This window comes from Trachurus japonicus, chromosome 9 (assembly GCF_045865225.1).
Source record: "Trachurus japonicus isolate A0001 chromosome 9, Traja_1.0".
NCBI classification, from domain to species: Eukaryota; Metazoa; Chordata; class Actinopteri; order Carangiformes; family Carangidae; genus Trachurus; species Trachurus japonicus.
In genome coordinates, this window is record NC_140915.1 from 35,874,369 (window position 1) to 35,897,218 (window position 22,850).

The window sequence follows — 22,850 nt, forward strand, 5'->3', positions numbered from 1 at the left end:
AAGTATCAGAAGATAATGAAAATATCCAAATATTAAAATGTGCTTCATCTGAGTGGGTGACAGTCAGATGATCAAAAGGTTTACATTGTGCTGTCAGGGAAAGCAGCAAATCTTCAGCTTACAGAACCTGGAACAAAAGCAGGTTTGACTTTTTTTTTTCATTTAAACCCATAGTCACTTTCGTCATGGTAAATTTATCATCATATATTTCATTTCTATCTTGCATTGCAGGATCCTTTCCAGGAGCCATGAAAGCTTTATGAAACCACAGGAATTTTTTATGAACCTTTATGAATTTTACTTGTCACCACAAGAAGATCTGTCACCAGACAGACGCTGACCCCACAGACGTCTCTGCTCCGGAGGCAGGACTAAACGCCATGAGGCAGCTGGGAGCAGATGAAATGACGCCTTTAAACAAAGCTGTCATTCCCTTCTTTTTATCAATCAAACACAAACAAAAGCTACTGTATGTTGTGAATGTTCATTATGTCTACTAATTTGAATTTGTTTTATGGTTCGTTTTTTTAGACTATAGGAAGTTTAGTTGTTCCCTTTTTAACAGTTACTGTTAACAAGGGAACAACTTAAAGAGGAACTTTACAAGTCTGGTCTCTTTTCTGCTGTTTTGCTAACCCTCCTCTCAGCCATGTGCATTTGCTTACAACGCAGCTGGCAAAAGATCAATACATGGAGCAGTGGGTAACATATACGGTGTTACGACGTGTATATTTGTGTCTTAAGTGTCATAAACAACAGATTGTGGGTTATGGAGCGCGTTTGTGTCACGGCGCCACGGAGATGAGAGCTGGGACACCGGGGCGGCGACTGAGTGACTACACTGATGTTGCAAGGTTGGTTTTCAGCCATGAGACACCAGGTGGAAGACAGAGAGCCTCCGTTCTCACTGTAACAAGTCACAAGTCATGTAGTCAGCTAGTCAACTCAACTGTCACAATTACTCCAGAGCTTTTTAATTAAGGTAAAAATGTAGCATATGACAAAAAGAAGGAAAAGAAAAAGGGGACTCGCCCCACTGTATGTTCCCAAAGTATACAAAAATGTATTAGAGGACTACAAACGAGATCATGACAACGTTTCAAAGATTAATTGACGAAGACCTTGACCTGACGAAGAGCTTAATGCTTGAAACGTTGTCATTATCTCGTTTTTATGTAGTCCTCTAATACATTTTTGTATACTTTGGGAGCATACAGTGTGGTGAGTCCCCTTCTTCTTTTTGTCGTTTACCTCCCTGGACTCATCACCTGGCTACACTCTGGATGTGCGTGAGCCTTTTTCTTTGTTCAAAAATGTAGCATAGCCACGGGAGAAATCCTGCTTAGTTCCTCTTTAACTTCCTATTGTCTAAAAAATGAAACAAAAAACTCAGAGTTACTGTAGTTTCTGATTAAGTGTTTGCCCATTGTGGTTGAATCCCAGTTTCGCCATGCATTCCTAAGAGTCTTGGGGCACAGTGACACCTTTGGTTGGGAGCAACAAATGTCACCCACTACGAACCTGCATTGCATCTTAACCTCGACCTTAACCTTAACCTTAACCCAGCTCTCATCATTTGTTACTGTGGCTGGCCGTATAGCTCTGCCCCATGCGCTGCAAGCCACAGCGAGGGGCACTGTCAGCCCCCCGGCTCATGATTACAGAAACAGAAAAGCCTGTACTACTTTATCTTCCCCATCTTCCACCGTGCACAATGTCACCATGCACCAGGACTTGCTGCCCAGTGCCCTTTACGCCATCGTAAAAAAAAAAAAAGTATGCTGCCAGCACATGAAGACTTTGTCAGACAAGCAGAATAATGCACTGCACCATATAGAAAGATGTGATTCTATATGCACATACAGTATTCCACTTTTGAGTCATCATCATTCGCTGCTGCTTTAGTTTAAGTGCATGATGCGCAGATGTGTGTGTGTGTGTGTGTGTGTGTGTGTGTGTGTGTGTGAGAGAGAGCGTGCGTGTGTGTGTGTGTGTGTGTGTGTGTGTGTGTGTGTGTGGGGAGTTGTTTTATTGTTTTGCCAACGGAATTCCATTTTACAGCTCCACGCTGTGAAATGGTAGACGCGAGGCAGTACACGAGATGGGCCAGCAGCCAAGACAGGAAAGAGCTTTTCATTAGTCTAATATTCCTCCTGTGCATTGGCCATTTTATTATGCTCCCGTTTCTCCTGGCACAGAGACGGATAGAGGCGGTGATGGAAGCAGGGAGCTCTAGAGGAACCTCTTGACCTTAGATTTAAGTGATTTGAAATATTTGCTTGCCGCAGAGATAAATGACATAAATGTATTACTCTCCTCTCTGTATATCGCCTCCGTTATTTGGTCCGCAAGCCGAAAGAGAATTTGATGAAACGCTGCAGAAGAGCTATTTTCAGGAGTTTTTCTGGTCTGAGCCGCTATTTTAATGTGATTTGTTAAAGATGAAGGGAGCAGTGCAGCTGCTGTCCAGTTGACTGTAATCCCCCTGGTTGTGCACTAGTCACTTCAGTGTAATGCCTGTCATCGCTCGGGCAACGGGGGTGGGATCTGAATGATGAGAGCAATGTTTTTCTAATGGTATTTGTGGTGTGTAAAGTGGGCTGTGGCTGCCGCTCTCTGCAGACTGCACTCTGACAGTGAATAAACACCAGGCTCCACATTTTCCACCTGTACAAATTTAGTTTGCCATTATTGTCACATACTGCATGCTAATTAGCGCGTGCTCTTACCTCATCGGCCACGTCAAGCGTATGGATTCCCAATGCAAACACTTTGGTTAGCATTGCACTTTGATCTTGTAGGAGCTGGCTCTGAATAGTTTTTGGCAGACTGTGAGGCAGAGCTGTTTAGATATGCTAATAATTCTAATGGTTGAGTTAAGCTGCAGTGGGCATCACAGGGAATTAAGAAACTGTAGCTTTTTGTGTCTAAGTATGGCAAAGCCCAACGGTAAACACCAGATTAGAAAACACAACTTTGATTAAGTTTAGAGCTGCTGTTGCTAGGAGGAAGTGTCTGCTCTGACCATTACCGTTATAAATGGTGAACATGGGGAGGTATGCAGAAAGAGCTGGGGTGGTAAGTGCTGGTTTTATATGGGACCAGGTCTCCATTGATATCAGTGACGTGCGGTGACCTCTAGGACAGGGTAGGCAGGCGAGAGGGGGGGGGGGGGTCGTTATTCGGCAAATCAAATCAAATTCACGCAAAAAGTCACAACAAACAGGTTTTGCCCAATGGTTTGCACAGATAAATCTTAAAATATGTGCAACACCTTCTCACCTCTGAAATGCAACGAGACGGCGAGTGGCTTCTACGGCCGCTGCCTGGCCGGAGGTAAACTCAGTTGAGTCGTGTTTGTTAGACTATGAAAATCACCAAATGCTGTCTCATTTAAACCTGTGGTAAAGTTATCTGAAATAAAAACAATAATTAAACCTTAGATTAACTAAATAATTTAATTATTCCTGACAGCCTGGGGGAGGCACTGCCTCCCCTGACTGCACGTCCTTGATTGATATACAGTATCACATGGTGTTATGCCCAGCATTGGTTTGACACTGATGATAGGGCTGTCATGATTATTAAATTTTAGTTGACAGTTAATGGCTGTACAAATAATTGTGATTAACAATTTTATTTTATTTTATTCCACTATTGTAGTATAATCCTAAACATAGTTTACACATACAACTTGTATAGAAGAAGAGCTGTTTGTCATTAAACATTGGAACATGTGAATAAAAACTGCATTTATGTTTGCCTTCCGGCTTTGCAACTAAATCCAACGTTGAATATTAGAAATTAAGTTGACTTGACTTAGTCCTCTTCGTCCCGGTGGAACATAAAGGCTGCGATGATCTGCCTCCATTGGATCCTATTGTGCGCTGCATGTTGTGCCTCGCCCCATGTAAGGTTCATCTCCTTTAGTTCACCTGTCACGGTTCGTCGCCATGCAGGTTGTTTTGGGTTGGACTTCACTCCTTTTCCCAGCTGGGGTCCATCTCAATGCAGCCTTTGGGATACTTTCTTGGTTCATTCTGAGCCGCCATGGTAGTCGGCGGTGTTCTATTTCCATCCCAACACCGGTGCACTTGGTCATCCTGTGCAGCTCTTTGTTTGAGATCTTCTCAGGCCAGAAGATGTCAGATTTTGCGGAGGCATCCATTTTGGAAGGCCCTGATCTTTTTCATATCATGTGTTGTCACTTGCCAGCATTCCAAACCGTACAGCAGCACTGATTTTACGTTGCTGTTACACAACCAGACTTTTGTTCTGAGGATATGCAGCTTTGATTTCCAGATCGGATGAAGCCTTGCAAAAACACCTTCCCTAGCCTTACTCTGGTGTAACTTTGTGTTGAGTTGTCTTTGCTGACAAGACTTCCCAGGTAAAGGTGAAGTCTTCGACATAGTCAAGGGTTGCTTCATCCACCGTGATTGGTGCCTCTGGAGTGGCATTAATGCACATCACTTGTGTTTTTGAGGTGTTAGAATTTAAGTGCCTTTAGATATGTCTTCATTAATTTGTCATTAAACAATAGCAATGATTGTGGTCAGTTTAAATAGCTGCAATCAGACGATTATGTTATAATTGTGACAGACCTGATGATGATAGATAATTTCCTGCAGAGATGTCATTCTAAATCTTAAGGAGACTGGACCTAAAGAAAGCCAAATATAAGAAAGATGATTAGAAACAAGCTCCTTGGGGACAGAACACACATTAATCCATTTCTCTTTGGTTGTTTGTTTTTCACTTTTTAGCTGTGGGGTGATTTTTTTTTTCTTGTTCTCATGGGGTGGATGATAAACTGCAGGAACATGTTGCACCTATTGAGAGACAGCCTCACTAAGATTGCATGGAGCAGAGAGGCAGGGGGTCTTACCCAGGACGTCAGCTCAGTTTATTGTTTTTGTTGTGTTGTTTGATAGTTCCGGGGCTTTAAAGACAGTCCCACTTACTGTTACAGTGTTAGATCACAGTGTTACAACTAGAGAATAACCAATGTCTCTATTGGCTCTAAATTAGGGTGAAAATCAGTTGGAAGCTCGGCCTACATGTGTTACAGGAGGAGCAGCTCTAACAATATTGAATAATACAAAGAATGTATGTCTTTGAAGAAAATGAAAGCTGACAGAACTTTTTACATCTGAACCCAGATGATCAAAGTTAATCAAAGAGACACAGCAGCACAGCACAGCACAGAAAAATGTAGAACTCAAACAGTTGTAACCTGCCCTGAAAACAATGACAGTTTATACAGAAACTGAAAGTTCAAGCTGTGTATTAAAATGTATAATTAACTGTATGCTGCAATACAAACATTACAGTTACAAATTAAATTGTGAGGATCCTATAAAAAAAAACTGCCGGTCTAAATATTATTCTATCTTTACAGATGAAAAATGTAACTCTAATATTTAGGACGATGTGTAAAAACATCACCAACTAACACTTAATTACTGGAAACTCTTGCATTGATTTGGACAGATTTAGTCCAAATGAGACAAGTGTCTACTGCTGTACTGAAGCTTTAGTGTTGTTTGTCACTTATATAAGTCACTTTAGATAAAAGCCTCTATTAAATGAGTGCATGTGATATAATGTTTAAAAAAAGAGCTGCCAGAAGAAGGAGATCAAATAAATTGAATCCCCTTGGTGAGAGATAACCATAGGAGATAACAGATCTGAGCTTCTTAATAAAACTCTACCACACATCATGTGTGTCAGTGAAGCCTGGAGCCAATCGGAAGACAAAGTTGTGTTGTCACCGCGGTGGTTCCCAGTTGGAGCGGCCGGAGGAGAGGGCTGTTTGAAACACTGTTTGAACACTGTGACATTGTGCCGACAAAAAGTTCACAAAACCTTCAACCAGCATGCTTTGCTTTAAAATGTATCTATGCAAACACATTACAGGAGCAGTACTCCACTCTTACCCTGCTTTTGATCCATATGAAGTATTACTTGTGGTTAACCGTCTGTGTAGTTTTACACTCAACAACATGTCAGTGAGCCAATCACAGGAAAGGAGGCTCTGAACTTATTTTCTGATTGGCTGACTATTTTCTGAAGGATCCAATAAAAATGTAGCAAATTTTATGAAAACACTCCTGGAAGTTGGATGACGGGTCCAGGTGCACGGGCCTTGGGGCACTGACTGCGATGTTGTGACATCACAAAGTCATGGAAGTCCTGACAGCTGGTTTTAGGGCTCAGGTTCTTAAAACACACCGTGTGTTTCTCTGTGGACTGAGGCTGTGGTATTTTCACATTATTAATAAGTAGATAAAGCTAGACCTGCTTTAAAAAGCACAACACAGCACTCAATCAAAAGAGGCTATTGCTTGTATGACACAGTTCACTGCATGTTGATCTTACCGTGTGTGTGTGTGCTGAACCCACACATGTGGTTATACTACTACTACATTAATGCAAAATTCTTGTTGTCAACATTGACGGTGATGAAACCGGCCCGACACGGGTCTGCAATTCCATGGCCCAAGCCTGACAGGCTATATTTAAACAAAGTTTTTTAAAAAAGTGTCAGTCTGACCGTCTTGCGTTAATGATATTAATAACTTCTATGTGTTTGATGCTTTCTGAAGCCTATGAAACACACACAACTTCTGAGTATTTAGTCCTCCCTGAAAAAGGTGCCAGGTTTTGCACAATGGTTTGCACAGATAAATCTTAAAATATGTGCAACACCTTCTCACCTCTGAAATGCAACGAGACGGCGAGTGGCTTCTACGGCTGCTGCCTGGCCGGAGGTAAACGCAGTTGAGTCGCGTTTGTTAGACTATGAAAATCACCAAATGCTGTCTCATTTAAACCTGTGGTAAAGTTATCTGAAATAAAAACAATAATTAAACCTTGGATTAACTAAATAATTTAATTATTCCTGATTGGGAGCGAGCGAATGTGCGAGTGCAAGAGAAAAGACACTTCACAAAATGTATTTTGTAAGGAAAGAATAGATGTTGATTTAGTAAACACTGACAAGTAAGACATAGTAAACACTAAGCACCATACTCATCCTCTTTTATAATGACTGGTATTGAATAATAAGGTAACCTAATAAATCTGTTGGCTGCTCCATTACAATCACAGGTCTGTGCGGGTGTAGGCTACATTATTGCCATTTTGTCACATGCAACACAACACAATTAAGCATACATGCTAAGACGTGCCTATGAGAACCACTGCGGAGAACAAGAGTTGGGGGGGGGGAAAAACGGGTCGAGCCCCAGCAGGCTTGCAGGGCTGGACCCTGGTGTGTAGGTTACATAGAGCCACTCCACCAGCTTGCAAACCTGCTGCTTTCATTGAGGTTTGACTGTAAGAAAATATTATTATTTTTAGTAATTTGCCTCCATAGCAGCTCTGCATCTAATATTTGAATCCCTAAAACTCCAATCTGCTGTTAAGTGCTATGTGAACAATAATTACTGCATTGTGTGATTCTGCCATTAATTAAGATTAATTATGACCAAATGTGAGTAGGCATAGAAAAGAATCTCTTTTTTTGCTGTGAAAGTTGATAAACCTATAGAGTAATTAACAGGGGATGTTATACTGGCAGCAGACACCTTATTATGATATAGCTGTTCTGGGATATTACAGTTCTTAAGGAGTTTAACTGTCAAGATAAACTACATGAGCAAAGACTCCTCTATGTTGCATTACTTAGTTAATGGATTGTACTCGTGCGTATTGGCTTATGCATTTTGTGTAAATGGTTCCTTAGCTTTTATCACTAATCCAGGAACAGTTACTCCTAATTAACACTATCAGCTGCCTTTCTGCGCTACACTGTTCCTGGCTCTGCATCTAAAGAGTTGGGGGAAAATCAATTATGGGGATAGGGATCTGTGTACCTAAAAAGCACAAAGGCTGTGGTCCAATCCCTAAGGCTGGGGGGGTTTGGCAGTAATAACACAGCATCTTTGTGTACAGTTGGGTTATATTCCCACCACCCGCAGGTCTGGAAGTAAAAAATGATTTCCTCTGTCTCTGATGATGTCTAAATAGATGTTCTTGGATCCGAGGAGAGTTCTGCAAGAGGAAAAAAGAAAAAAGAAAAAGTGGCCAAGTCAAGCAATTAGGCTGCAAAGTGCCAAGTGAAGTGACATTAAAGCATGCCGGTTTTTCCCCCTCTGTTGCAATTGGATGTGAATAAATTCTTCAACTTCTACATGCACACATCCTTCCCAGCGTAACCACTGAGTGCTCCAGAAGTGTGGTGGTGGTGGTGGTGGTGGTGGTGGTAGGTGGGAGGGAGGAGGGGGTCTGAAACCCAAGCCGTGCAGCGCTGCCTTCTATGTCTGAGTGCAACTCCATCCCTCTTTAGAAATTGACAGGAAGAGACAGGTACAAATTATATCCACTTAACCATATTATAGTGTTAGGCGGCAGTGATGAAAAAAGGGGCTGTTTGGTTCCCTCAGTCATCATTTTTAATGGATGAAAGCACACTCCATGTGTGGAATCAGAGGTGTGTATGGTTCGGCTCGCTGTTCCCACTGTCTAATAGGTGTAGATATGACCAGCGTGGCAGATACTGTAGAGGCGGCTCACACCGTCACAAATTCTTCCAGCTCCATTAACAGACTGTGATGTATAACAGTTCCTCTGCTGCTGTAGTGCTGTAGTGTAAATCATTTCACTCCCAATAAAGCAGTGAATTTTGTTTTCATTGGCTGCGCGAAATAATTTGGTATTATAATGCAGTTGACCTTCTCTTTTATTGCTGCACAAATCTGTCCATTGAATCCCCTTGTACTTTATATCCCTTTGAGTCCTTCGGATATGAAAACACATTTGCAAAATCAGTGGTATTGGCTGTGCGTGTATGTGTGTGTGTTTGTGTTTTTGTTTTTGTGTGTGTGTGCGTGGGCCTAGGAACTGTATGTTTTTTTGTGAAATATCTGACCTGAAGTTTGCACCATTCTCTTGGCTGTAAAAAAGTCTTTGTTTCTCTTTGGACATGCGGAAGAGTGTCTCTTAGTATTTGGAACAATAGGAATACCCAGTTATTTTATCATTTACAGTGAAGATACAACACGATGTGCTCTAAATGAAGCTCTAGGAAAAGAAAATAGTATTTCTAATGGTTATTATTTATAAGACGGTGCCATTTAATGCAGCTTAAAAACAAGACCTTGGGAAATGAATTAATGTGAACATAACCTTGAGACAGACGAGCTCCACACCCATTTAATTTTACTTTTAGACCAACCTTGTGATGAATTCCTACTCTACAATTCAACCTTTGCACGAAAGCTCCCCGCCGCACCGCGGAATCCATCACCCTCCGCCGTAACGCCTATCATTTCAATGTGTCACATACAGGAGGAAGGGCGATACATAACCGTTACCTGCCATGTCAGGACACTGCTCATCACTCAGTGTGAGTAGTGAGAGCTGTTCATTCTTTGCATCTCAGGGAAGAAAAAAAGAAAAGAAAAGAAAAAGAGCGGCCGTGTGGTTTGACATTCCTCCCTTATCCCTGAGGCTGGGGGGGGGAATTAACACTAATGAAATGGCAGAAAGGGAGACACTGGCTTTGTGGTAAACGCGCAGGTGAATGAACGAGCCTGCGGGGGACGATACGATTTGTCTGAGAAGTTAGAACGCTCATTGGTTTCCTTCAAACGAGCCGCGAGCCAAACTCATCCCTCAAGTGCGTGTATGAAATCAAGCGTTTCACATGCAACATGGCCCCCATTGACTGTGCAGGTACATGGCTGTTTGCTGCCGACGATGTGCCGAGAAGACTTCCCTTCATTACTTCCCTGTGTATGGAGAAAATTTGCCAGATAAGAATAGCACCCTTGGTATTAAAGTAATTATCATCCATTAAGGTATTGTTTGCTGCATCTCAGCTGAGGATTCTCTGAATGAAATGTGATTAAGTTGTTTGTATCTGGCTCTGTTTTCACTTCCATTACAGTCATTAATACAGCAATACTGATATACACATATATGCATAATGTTTATTTATGTGTGTGTGTGTCTATATATAACCCACACATCATTATGTATACATATATATCATTGACCTCCTCGTTTCTTAATCTCCTAGTTTGTGATTTGCGCCATAAAGAACCCTCTGTGCAGTACACCCCATGTGATAATTTAAAGAAGATTATGTTATTTGGTGGCTTGATGAGAGAGCGTCTTGGCTGTGGGATTGTACCAATTTCACTTGAAAGCAGGAGGATTAGGGAAACTTCGAGCTAAAAGGAGGGAAATGTAATGTTTCGAAATTTGTAACACTGATTATTTCTAAGCATTCTCCAGTATAAGCATTTTAACTGAGAGACAGATTAAAGTATAGAGTTGATAAAGCAGAAGAAATTAACCCTTTGGGCCTAATTAACATTTTCTAGATTAGCATAATATTCTCCGCTGGGATGTCACTTCCTCTTTGGCTCTTTTTTTTTTTCAAATGAAACATCAAAGCCGAATTGGCTCGGAGATATCCCAAGTCTCCTAATTTAGCGAGAAGGATGCGGACCCCGCGGACCACCACCAGAGAAAATCAGCGAGGGGATAATGAGGAGGAGGGGGTGTCAAAGGCTCCACAAGGTCCTGCATTGGGAGATTATTACTGTAATGGCACTACTTCAGCAGCCTGCTCTGCCCACTGAAGATTCATCTTTCAGTCATTTTTCAGACCAAAGAGACTTCATGTTACAGACACTTCCATCAGGGGGACGGTTTGGAGACTACAGTGGGCTCTGGTGTCACCGCCTCATCAAATTACAATACTAATGGCTGCTTTCACACAAAAAATATTCACTGTATATAAGGTCAATGCTGTTTGACTGAGTGTAAATGTGGCCATGCTTCCTGCAGCCACAGCTGATGCACTGACTGACAGTCGTGAGTTGTCTAGCACTGGGATGAATATGATGGGATATGGATTGATTCATCAATACAATTGTTGTTGCCTAAAGGAAGCCCTTTTCCATATTGATCAGATTACATGCACATTTTGCATAGATATGGACATGGACTGATTAACCTGCTGGTTTGACCAATTGACCTCAAACCACCCCACCCCCACCCCCCACGCCTTTTTTTTCTCTCTCTGTGTACTGTGCGTATCAATTCAATGTGGAACTATTACATAGACTATACTGTCTGGAAGTTTGGTTAGAAGGAAATATGTTAATTACCAATTATCATATTTTTTCAACATCATTACTTGCAAGGACCTCGTTATTGACCTGTATTTCTATTCCCCACCTTTTTAATCACTGATTCTGATTCTTTATAGTATATTGTGCATATATGTTGAATAGGAAAGTTAACTCCTGTGCTCAAAGTTCAAAACTCAAAATTGCATCTGCTTTGAAAAGCATTAATTAACACTATGCATCTTGTTTAGGTTGCAAATAAGAACCTGTTCTTAATGATTTTTTCGCCTGGTTAAATAAAGGTTAAATAAAAATAAAAAAAAAGAAACAGAAAATGAAATGCCAGGTTCTCATGTGAAGCTACATTCAGCTGCAGTCTGCTAGAATAGTTCAGTCTTCTGGGTCATTGTTGGAAAGAACACTAACAATGCGCAGTGGAGACAAAGGGAGGAAGAAAAAAAACTGCCCCCGACGGGAACGCGCATCAGCGGTTTTGCATGAATTTACCTCAAAAACAACTCTGTCTCGTAACGTTCCGTTATTATCTCGTAGCGTGGTGAATGTGCAGGTCACAACTTGTCCACGGGAGCGTTTTGGAGTTGTTGGATTGTGTATTTGATGAGTTTGATGAGGGAAACCATGATATTCCATTAGCCTCCTTAGGTCTATAGCTCTGAGCAGCTCGTGGCTCTGCTCCACCACTCTCAAAATAGCTTGCATCGACAATTAAAGTTAACGAACCTACTCCTAAAACTATAGGGATTATGGCAATGGGCCAATTTGCCAAAATGTTGAACTATCCCTTTAATGTTCACTTAACTACCATTCCCTGAGCTTTCATCCGTCTGTCATGGTCTTCATTAGCATCAGGAGTAGAGGCACTTGTCTCACAGGATGCTGTTTCCTATTGAAAAATAAACCCACTTCATGTGGATCTTTGATTTTTTTTTTTTTTTTTTTTCCCCAATTTTGATATAAAATACTGTTAAAATAAAATAGTACAAATATAGTGGGTAGCCTTCATAGTCATTGACAAACCTACGTATATGCCAGCGAACATGTGAATGCTCCCTCCTGCTGTACTGGCTGTGGAGGTTACTGAATCTGAGTGGTGTCTTGTAGAGCGATGGCGTAGGTTTGTCATGCTGCTGCAGCATTTCAGCCAAACTTTTTGACTCACAGACAACCTCAACTTCTGTCAGACTCCTCTCCGTCCTTGTAGCCCTTAAACCCCAAATACACTAAAACATCTGCTGTGGGTTTCAGGGTTGGTATACAAGATGTTTTTCCTCAGAGGAGTCAAGGATACTCTCTGTCCTTGATAAATCCATGATAAATTCGGAGTATAGCACAATGACGTAAATTAATATATTTTGGAAGCAGCCAGAATCAAGGGTGGCGGATATACAAAACTTGAAGGAAAAACAACTTCTTTACAGAAATATTGGTCAAAACAACGTATTAAAACATTATATGTGGTAGAAATAGCAGGGACTTATAAGGTTAAACTGAGTATGTGGCAGGTTTGGCAGCACAGTCAGACTCAAAATCTAGTGTCGGTAACTTGAGGCCTGTTTTTTATTTTTTTTATTTGCTTATTTATTTGTTTATGTCTGGCAAACTGACGCCTGTAAACATCATGTTACATTACCTGCAGCAGTTCCTGTCTGTAGTGCAATGATTACTTTGATACAGAGGTAAACATTTAAACCAAGGTTCTGGAGGAGCATCTTTTATTTCCTATGACATCTTAGCAAATCTATAGACCTTTTATTTGGAATTGTCATCATGTGTGATAACAAGGAGAGAGTACATCACTGAATGTAACAATACTTGTCATGGTTGTGTTCAGATCAGACGTTCTTAGACTCTTAGAAAGACTCACAAATGTATAGAGAGGAACTAGATCTCCCAGAAGGCCTTGGGTTTTTGAGAGGCAAAACACAAGGCCCATGTATCTACCTTCATATAGTTCTTTCTATTCTGAAGGTATTTTCATCTTCACATAGGAAACACTGGTCCACACAGAATCTGAATTCATAACAGATGTATTATACAACTTTGTTATACAGCTACAAGGAATTTGCCGTGGGATGACAAGGTGCATTACGTATAGCAGCAAGACAACAATATGCACAAGGACATCATGTTTTATATATGTGTAATATATTATGATATAAGAGTATATAATTTATTATGATGTAAAAAGGAAAATATGACCCTCCATGTTCTCAGGGTCATAACAGATGTTGTTCTATATGTTGTGTGTCACAGTCACTGCTGTCCATGCAACCAGTGTTGATTTTGATGAGCGGGCTAAATCGACAAATCTCGCCTTTACCAGTGTTTCACCCTTCCTCGGTATCTTTGTCTCACTCATAATTTATTTTTTCCGCCCAGTTTTCAGCTTCTCCTGAAATCTCCTCCCCTAATCACTGGAGCCTGCCTGTGTTGATTCTGATAATAACCAACGGGAGTGTGTGTTGTTTTCCTCCGTCCTATTTAGCCATTCAGCCATAGATGTGTCGACATAAAACACAACCTTTGACGCTGATTTGAGCTCAGTCACATGGGACAGAGCAGTCACGTTCTAATTTAGTTGAATTCCCTGATGTTGAGGCCAGGCAGCCTGCCAAGGTTAGTTAGGAAGAAGAAGAAGAACAACAACAAAAAAACACCTTTTTATTTATTTAGAGGAAATAATCCTAACACACCACTATCAGCAGTTCAAGGCTCTGGTCATTTTTTGGCAACGTCTCAACCATCTCCTGATTAAAGCAGCAGCATCTGGATGGAGCTTTATTTGCTGGCTGCGTGTGGAAAGCAGGCTTTGCTGCAGTGGCCACGTCACTTTAATGTAATATGACTTGGATTCATCCTCCAGCAGAAAGTCGACTCAAGCGTTCTTTTTTTTCCGGATAAAGTCTCGGACATCGGATGAAAATTTGTTATCCTCCCCAGTTGGTCTCAGCAGATGCCCCTGATTGCTCTGCATCCAAACAGAGCAGATGAGTGGATCTAATTGTGGCTCGGCTCCGCTGTATGTCAGGAAAGCCGGGCCACACCGGTGACTCCTGGCGATATTCATATCCCAGCACCTCCACTTATTTATTTAGCCCATCTCTTATTATACTCCTCAGGCCAACACCTTATTGCTCACCCCCCCTCCTCCCCCCCCATCCCCCACCATCCAAATGTGACTGGTGGCTGGCAGCCATGCTACAATATGGCTTTGACACTCTGTCGATAAGGCAGGTCTGGCCTGGATACTGAGGACACAGACATGTGTGGGTTTTTTCTGAGGAGTGCTGCTATCCATCTCAAGGCGAGAGATGAAGCCCCTCTGCTGCCAAGTCAAGGTCAATCTGATTGGTTTACAGAGGAGGAGGAGGATGAGGAGGAAAGAGGAAGAGCAGGAGGTGGTGAGCAGTTCTGGAAGGAGGTGTGATGCTCCTGGTTCCCAGCCTGCCAGCGGGCTCTGCGGTCCAGCTGGACTGAGCCGAGCTGTCTGCTGGGGCTCTGTGTGCAGTATAATCAGCTGCACTGGGAATCCAAAGTGCCACCTCCTCCAGGTACATGATTGATGCATGATGATGTACATGATTGATGTAATTAGTCACAGGGGGAAAATACCAAGTGTAATTGCCACTGCAGTGCGAAACTGTGCTAGTTGCTTGGATTTCTCTGTCATTCTGCGGCCTGAGTCTTACAGGAATATTTCAGCTTTTAGCAAATTTACGATGCACTAGCTGGTCGGAAAAAAGTTTATCTGGTACTGAGTGAGTTAGTTAGTTCCAGATGAACACATTTTTTTCCGACCAGCTGATGCGTTGTACATTTTTACTTTAGATCGTACTCTTGATCTGGTGTATTATTTTGAGACAGGACTTCTCATAATTTTTTTTTTGGTGGTGGTCGTGGTTTAAAATCAGCTGTAAAACACACTAAAACATTTTTTTTTCATCCAATTTGTTTCTCATCTCTTGGTTACATTGCTTCCTTATAAAGGTTGGTTTTGCACTTAAATTCCCATCCCTATGCTGATTAATCGTCCCTCATTGACAACAGTGTACTGTCTGTGTCGTGATCAGAGGTGGCAAGTAACGAAGTACAAATACTTCGTTACTGTACGTAAGTAGATTTTTCAGGTATCTGTACTTTACTTGAGTATTTATTTTTCTGACGACTTTTTACTTTTACTCCCTACATTTATACGCAAAAATATGTACTTTCTACTCCTTACATTGTAAAAACAGGCTCGTTACTTTTTTTTTTGACACGACGTAAAAGCACCGGTAAAAGACGAACTAGAGAGGGAAAGAGCGAGAAGAAGAGGGAGGAGGGAGGAGGGGGCGGTAGAGAGAGAACCGAGTTACCAACTTGTACTGTAGCAGCGACAGGGAGGCAGCAGCATGGAGGAAGGAAGCTATGGTGGTCGGACTATCCGACGGGGGGGTTGAACACTGTACAATCAGCGCGATATAGCGCATTTATCGTTTACGAGCGGCAAAGCGCAACCTGTCCATGCGCCCGTGTCTGTGTGTACGTGCACGCGCGTGTGTGCGCGTACGTGTACGTGTGGTGCGAGAGAGACGGCAGGTGGACTGACTGGCAGAGATGAGAGGTGGTGAAACGCTGTTTAAAAATTCTTATTATTATTATTTTGTGAGAGTCTGTGGCGGCCCAAACGTTGGGAAACACTGCCTCTGGTCAGTTCAATCTTGATAATTCTGTCTGAACTTTTTTTGTTCAACAAAATTATCAAATGATGTAGGTTTCAATAACGGCAAAAATTCATTTTTACTTTTTACTTTTACTTTGAAAGTACATTTCAGAGCCTGTACTTTCTTACTTTTACTTAAAGCAGAAGTAAGCGATATTTTTGTGTTAATATAAGTCTTAAATAGTTGTATATTCTGGCAGCAATCACTTACATAGAGTGTTTGGTCTGAAACACGGGTCTGTCAGTCACTCTGCTCTGCTCTGAGCCGAGGAGAAAACTTTTCTCGTATCCTACAATTTTTATCCAATGAGGAGAGAGAACGGCATGAAGGGCTGTGTGTGCAGCCAAGGGATATGCGCCTGAATGTGGTGACGTAGGGACGAGGACCAATAGATCCATGACGAGGGCGGGGGCTGCTAACTCCATCGGCTGACAAGACGTTATGGTGCGTTCAAGGCAACCAGTAACTCGTGTTTTTCCGACCTGTGAACTCGTACCAGTTCGATTTGGTACGAGTTCACGGGTCAGAAGTTACGAGTGGCCGTTATAGTGACTTTCACCGGTAAAACAGGTCGGAAAAACACGAGTGGGTTGCCTGGAACGCTACAAAGTCGTAAGTGTTGTTTCAAAAGCCTGCCTGGAACGCAGCATTAGCCAAAACGACCGGATCGCTTACTTCTGCTCTAAGTACAGAATATGAGTACTTTTGCCACCTCTGTGTACAATACAAATGCCTACGATTCACCATAGTGAAGTACATTAGGATACATTTTGTGTCCGGCAGGTAAACTTAGGCTATGTGAACAATAACATTGATGAAATGGATTCAAGATGAATTATCGTGTGGTTATTTGCTTTGCAGTGAATCGTGCAATGGAAATACTTTTTACTTTTAATAATACTTTTGAGTAAATTTCAGAGCCTGTACTTTTTACTTTTACTTGAGTAGATATTTGGATCAGTACTTTCACTTTTACTTAAGTCGTTTTTTACACAGGTACTTTTACTTCTACTCGAGTAAAGAATCTGGGTACTTTTGCCATCTCTGGTCGTGATGTGCTGGTGTTTCTCAGTGGGGGAGAGCAGAGACCTTTCTACTGCATCTAGTGTACTTAATGGGCATTTGTAGCTCATACAACCCCACTTCAAAAAAGCTGAACTATCCCTTTAAAAGTAACAAGTGTAACAGAGATTGTAATTTTAAGAGTTTTAAATGAAAGAATTACACACAAAGGACATAATCAGGATATTGTGTTGACCCCTTTTTTAAGGAAAGCCATTGGTGAGACTTCAGTTGTTTTTAGAGATCAATGCACAGTGTGCATAATCAGTTTAGCAAATGAAAGAACATTTTCCGTTTTGATTTTTTTTTTTTTTAAGGGAGACCAAAAAATAACTCGGCGCACCAGAGCCAAGCACATGATGGATGTGTCACTTGGCTCATTTGATGAGTTAATTGAAAGCTGTGCTCTGTCCTCGGCTAGATTAAGTGCCGCAAATGACGGGTTACTGTCAATGAACAGGACAAATGCACCAGCCGTTCACTTAACTGGAAAATCAGTCATCAGAGTTGCAAAGGAAATTGTTCCATCTCGAGAACACCATCCACATAATTCTGTCATGTGCTCCATTTGCTTAATTTGATTCACATGTAACTAATTCATTATAATGCAAAACAGCCTGCAGTTATCCGCTGTTGTCTCCGTGAACATTCTGCATGAAATTGGGAGTAAATTATTGAATCTGGTCATTTTCTGCGGACAGTTTAGCGAACGCACACAGAGGATCTGCTGCAAATGTTGAGCAAAGGCAGAAAATTGACATTAAGGCGCCTGTGCAAGGTAGATATAAATTACAAAGAGGTGTCAAGGTGAAGTATTTTTCTGCCTACAGGAGTTGCTGATGTTTCTCTCTCTTGTTTCCTTGAGTGCTTCTGAAGTCAATTTAGTATATGTTCCCCCCAAGAGCAGGTATAAGGAGCCTCCGGCAAATGTATGGAGCGCTCCATGGAGAGCCGGCGCAGCTGACAGACTTTCGATAGGCAGCCGGCATAGAAACCCATTACAGCCGTCAGTCCAGCGCTGGCGAAATCCATTATGTGATCACCAAAATCAATCCATAAGGTAGCTTTTTTTTTCTTTTCCTTTTTTTTTGATGTCTGCATTTGAAGCAGCCCTGGGTGATGGATGATTTTAGCCTCGGGTTTTCAGGAACCTGTTTGAAATTCTTGCCTTTCTCTCAGATTGGTCAGTCAATATGAGCTGAGAAGCAACAGCTTCACATCAGTGGAGGCGTGGGTATGGAGATATGAAGGAAAAAATGGTACGGCAGGTATCCCCCAACTCATTACGGTCCACAACAGACAATATAAGGCTCCAAACTCCATTACACTTATCATATCTAAACATGAACATATTTTCTATGGAGAAATATATTGACATGACATGATAGATTGCCAATGAAAAGCTGCCATCCATCAAGCCTGTACCAGCCTGCGTTGCTGTGGGGAACAAGCACGCTGACGATATTCCTCATGGTTTAAATGAGCATGCTCATCGGGGACGGCGCGGGTCATTAGTTTTCCCAAATATCCACCACACTTTCCGCAAGTCCTTCATTCTATTTTTGGCGTCATACATTTTACGGTACGAGGTAACTCACGTACGTCTCCGGTAATGTAATTGAGCAGTGATGTACAGCGTGTTGACTCCTCTGATTTAATGAGCTGTCACACCTCATAAAGATACAGAGAGAATCCTTCTTGCCTCCCACTGTGTTAAAAAAAAAAAAAAAAAGCTCTGAATCAGACATTAGCCATTAGTTCAATCTCTGACTTTATCTCATGACTTCACATTGTTCAACAACCTGGGAAGAAACCCTTTCAAAAAATCATTGTCTGGAGTAACGGAGGGGGAATTGCTCACTTGAGATCACTAAGGATTCAGCGAGCATCGCCTGAGCGTTCTAATGGCTTCTCGCAAGAATTGCCGCGCGCCATAATCATTAACATTGAAATATCCCCAATCACCGAGTGCGGAAAGTTCTATCACTGGAGTCGACCCCCTCCCCCACCGTTGCCGTGGAGCAAACAACCGGTGTGGCTCCGATCAGCTCTGTCTAATGACCCTCCGACGGTGGGCTAATGGGGATCCCACACGATACCTCTGTCCTACCTCCTGGCTTCATCGTCCATGGCTAATTACCACAAGCCTAATCACCACCTAAATGGGCAGAATACAATCTGGTACATGTGTACATGCTCGCACAGAGTGGAGTAGTGGGAAGGGGGTATGGGCCGTATACCAACGGGCAGCGTGTGATAGTATACCACTCTGCTACCGGTCTGTGCTGTTTGGTTTTTGGTTAGCCTGTCAAGCGTTTAGCTCTGACACAACGTGAGTCCCAGTTTGATTATCTCCTCTGCTCCAAGGCCGCCGATGTTGATGTTGTATTTCCTCACCAGAGAGACAGATTTCCCACACATGTCTGCAGCAGCAGTGCCCAGGCCCTCTTCTGTGTTGCGTACTGAACCAGAACCTGTTGCTATACTCAGTTTGCAGAGCTGGTCAGCCACAATCTCTAAAGCGATAGCACTTATTTGTATTTGTTTGTGGTCCCTGTCCCATTTTCTGGCACACTGAACCAGAACTTAACCAATATGGCCCATCGCCAGGTGCCACCCAGTGTTTTCTCTTGCTCGAGCATAATTCGACTCAGTGCTATTCATCAGAGTTCTTGAAAAAAAAAATCTCTCCGATTGCCGAGGTCTTTTTCTTCACCTTATTTCATACTTTAGAGCACCAAAGGGTGGCAAATGATGCTAATGCTCCATACTGCAAGAGGAATTTGTTACACCCGGCTTATCAAGACCACCGCAGAGAGAGCAAGACACTGTGATGGAAATGATAATCACCCTTCAGTCTGACTAGAGAACAATCAAAGTTATTGTTTTCCATGGGGAACGCAGGATTGTTACTTAGCTGGATGCTAACGCTTTAAACACAGGCCCGCCACGCAGCCAGATAGATTCGTAGCCTGTTGTTTATAGTGGTGGGTGCCATGTGGTAATCATGCTAAAGAAACATTACAGTTGTGCCATCTTTTAGTCATAATTACAGTCATTAAACAGTATTGATACAACGCATGCACAGAGAGAAATAAGAAATGAGAGGTGCAGGGAAACAGAATCGGTCCTCTCTCTGCACTTTGGTGTGCCAATTAGCATATGATAATTAGTTATGGACAATTGGCCTCCTGGATGGTTTCATTAAAAAGTATCACACTGGGACCTCATTAGCGCGCTAATATAAGGGGAACTGTTAGACCTGTTTCACTCTGGCGGTTGGATCCTGTTTAAACTGGAGCAGTGTGATCAAGGCTGGGGATGTTTGAAGTCTCCGGTAAGGAGAGTCAAGTGGTGCATTTGATTTCTTCATGTCCTAACATAGTTCTTTTTTTTTTTGTAAGGGTTTTATGAATACCTGAGCGTTATGTTAAGTCATGCGTTCAGTATCCCGTGAATTGATTGAAGGAGAACCAGGAGAGGAGACATCAACAACTACAAATGGTGCTAATTTGAAAGAAGTCAAACATCATGCCGCCAATTCCCCCGGCTGCTTTTAGCAACTGTCATTGACGGGAAAGGTTACTGTCGCTCGCTGCCAGCTGAGAGGAGGAGGAGGAGGAGGAGGAAGGGATGGCGGGCGGGGGGAGAGGGGAGGGGGGTCTCCGTGGATCTTATCAGAGTAGCCCATCCAGTACGGCGTTCCACTTCCCTGCCCTCCTCTCCCCAGGTCTCCGCTGAGCTTCTGACAGCTCCAGGTTGTTTCACAATAAACCAGGGGGGAAGCGCTGTATAGGAGCCATACCGCAAGGATAAAGAGCAAAGGGCCACACTCGATCTGCTTTTCATGAGCTCATCTACCCCCGGCCCTGGGAGGATAAGTAAGCCATTGTGATGTTGCTGATTCTGATCACAGACCAGAATCAAGTGTTCCCTCTTTACCATGACTGCTGCCAAATAAACGCTTCCTGTAGATGAACTGAGCTAATCTTTCCCCAATCCCCCACCCTCACCTCACCTCACCTCACCTCACCGCTGCGAGTCGGGGAGAGTAACAAATAAAGTCAGATAGCGCGGATGGAGACAGCAATTGGCAGGACTTTCCTAACAAGATTTGTTTCATAACGGTCGAGCCCGCGAGATGAATTATTGATACGAACCGCGACAGTGACCCGCCACAGATCAGGGCGCGAAAGTTCAGCGCTGCAAAAATCCCTGACGGCGCTCATTATAAGAGCGAAGGCTGCTGCTGCAGAGAAACGTCCCTCAGCACCTCTGTTCTGTTTGCCGTCCTGGAGGAGCAGCTCTTCAGCGTATCGGGTGGCAGATGGTAAAACCACCGTGTGACAACAGGTGTCAAAAGCTAAAGCTGCTCGGGAAACGGTGAACTCTGTGGTGCAAATTGCTTTTCAATATACAAACTGGGTGTAAGAGTAAAAAAAAAAAAAAACGTACTCAAGGAGGTGATTTCCTCAGAGAGTGAAGAAGCCACAAAGTGTTGCGAGAATGTCTCCAGAAAGGAGAATAGAGAAAAAAAAAGAGGGTTTTTTTTCTCCTATTCTTTTACTAGCTGCGCCATCTTCGCTCCCAGCTGTTTGGAACCTGGTTGAGTAGAGGCTTATTTATGAATCTTCTCCCCGCTCCCTCTGAGCCTTTGCAGTGATGCCATCAACCCTATGGCCCCTCTGGTGAGTGCTGAGGATGTTTAGCCGGGGAACATAGCACCTCTAAGTAATAATCACATTCTTGTGTGATGAAATAGCAACAGCTGCGTAGAGAACATCATTACTCAAGCTAATACAGTGAATACATACTCTGTAATAATAACCTGAAGCCCTGCCAAAGATCCGACTGAACAGAGCCACACAAAACAATGGCATCCATCAGATTAATTTCAAATAATTGTCTATACCCACTAAGTCACCAGGAGCGCGCCTGGCTGAATCTAATTGTCTGACCTCGGTTTAGCGTCGGTTTATCCCGCGGTGCAGCCGGACGTAATAAAGCGCAGGGAATGCAGAGGAGAGTATTTGGGACCTTGAGCTGTCGGCAACAATGACAGGAAAATGCAACACAACCATTCATAAAGGGAAGTGCTGCACATGGAGTAAAAATGGTTTCCAGAGCTGTGCATAATGAAAGCCATGAATAAAATGCTTACATTCAGTGTGTGGGATGTATTGCTGAATACAATGTACTCTACCTACACACAGACACATGCATACATGTGCATATGTGTGTATATATGTTCATGTGACTGATGTTTATACTTAAACAAAACCATTTGGTTTATCTTCCTGTTGAAAAGCTACGACACCACGCTGACTGGTTTACATTTTCCAACGATCATTTTATTTTAAAGGCATTGTATAAGGAAATAAGCATATTTTCTAAAATATCTTTAATTGCTGAAATATATTTGACAGTGGCACTAAAAAGTAATAGCACACAGGTTGCCTAGTGACAGCAGCTTTAAAGGAGACATATTATGCCCCTTTTCCACAAATTAAAATAGTCCCCAGGTGTCTTAAAGACATGTCTGTGACATGCTTTGGTCAAAATTCCTCTAGGATCAAACATCACAGCTCTTTTCATCCTCTCAAAACAGCCCTGTTCAGAACGGCTGGTTTCAGTGCCTGTCCCTTTAAATGCAAATGAATCACTGCTTGCCCCACCCCTTCTACCGGTCCCCCAGGTAGGGGTGATATCATACAAATTTGAAAACTAGTTACATCACTGGAAGACAACTGAGGGAACAGCTCATAAAACCACATGGATTTCCACCTAGGGAGCCTGAAAATTACAGATTATTTTGTCAATTCTCACATTTTGGGGGCCGGAAGGCAAGACAAACACCCAAATATATGTTAAAGAGCCTTCAAAAAGTGAAATTTCCATAATTTGTCCCCTTTAAACA

General features: G+C 42.5%; 1 protein-coding gene across 3 annotated transcripts in view; it reads left to right on the top strand.

Annotated features, from left to right (window-relative positions):
• The window catches only part of unc5db (unc-5 netrin receptor Db), a 328,306-nt gene that overhangs the window by 34,395 nt on the left and 271,061 nt on the right, over positions 1-22,850 (top strand). The window lies entirely within an intron of this gene.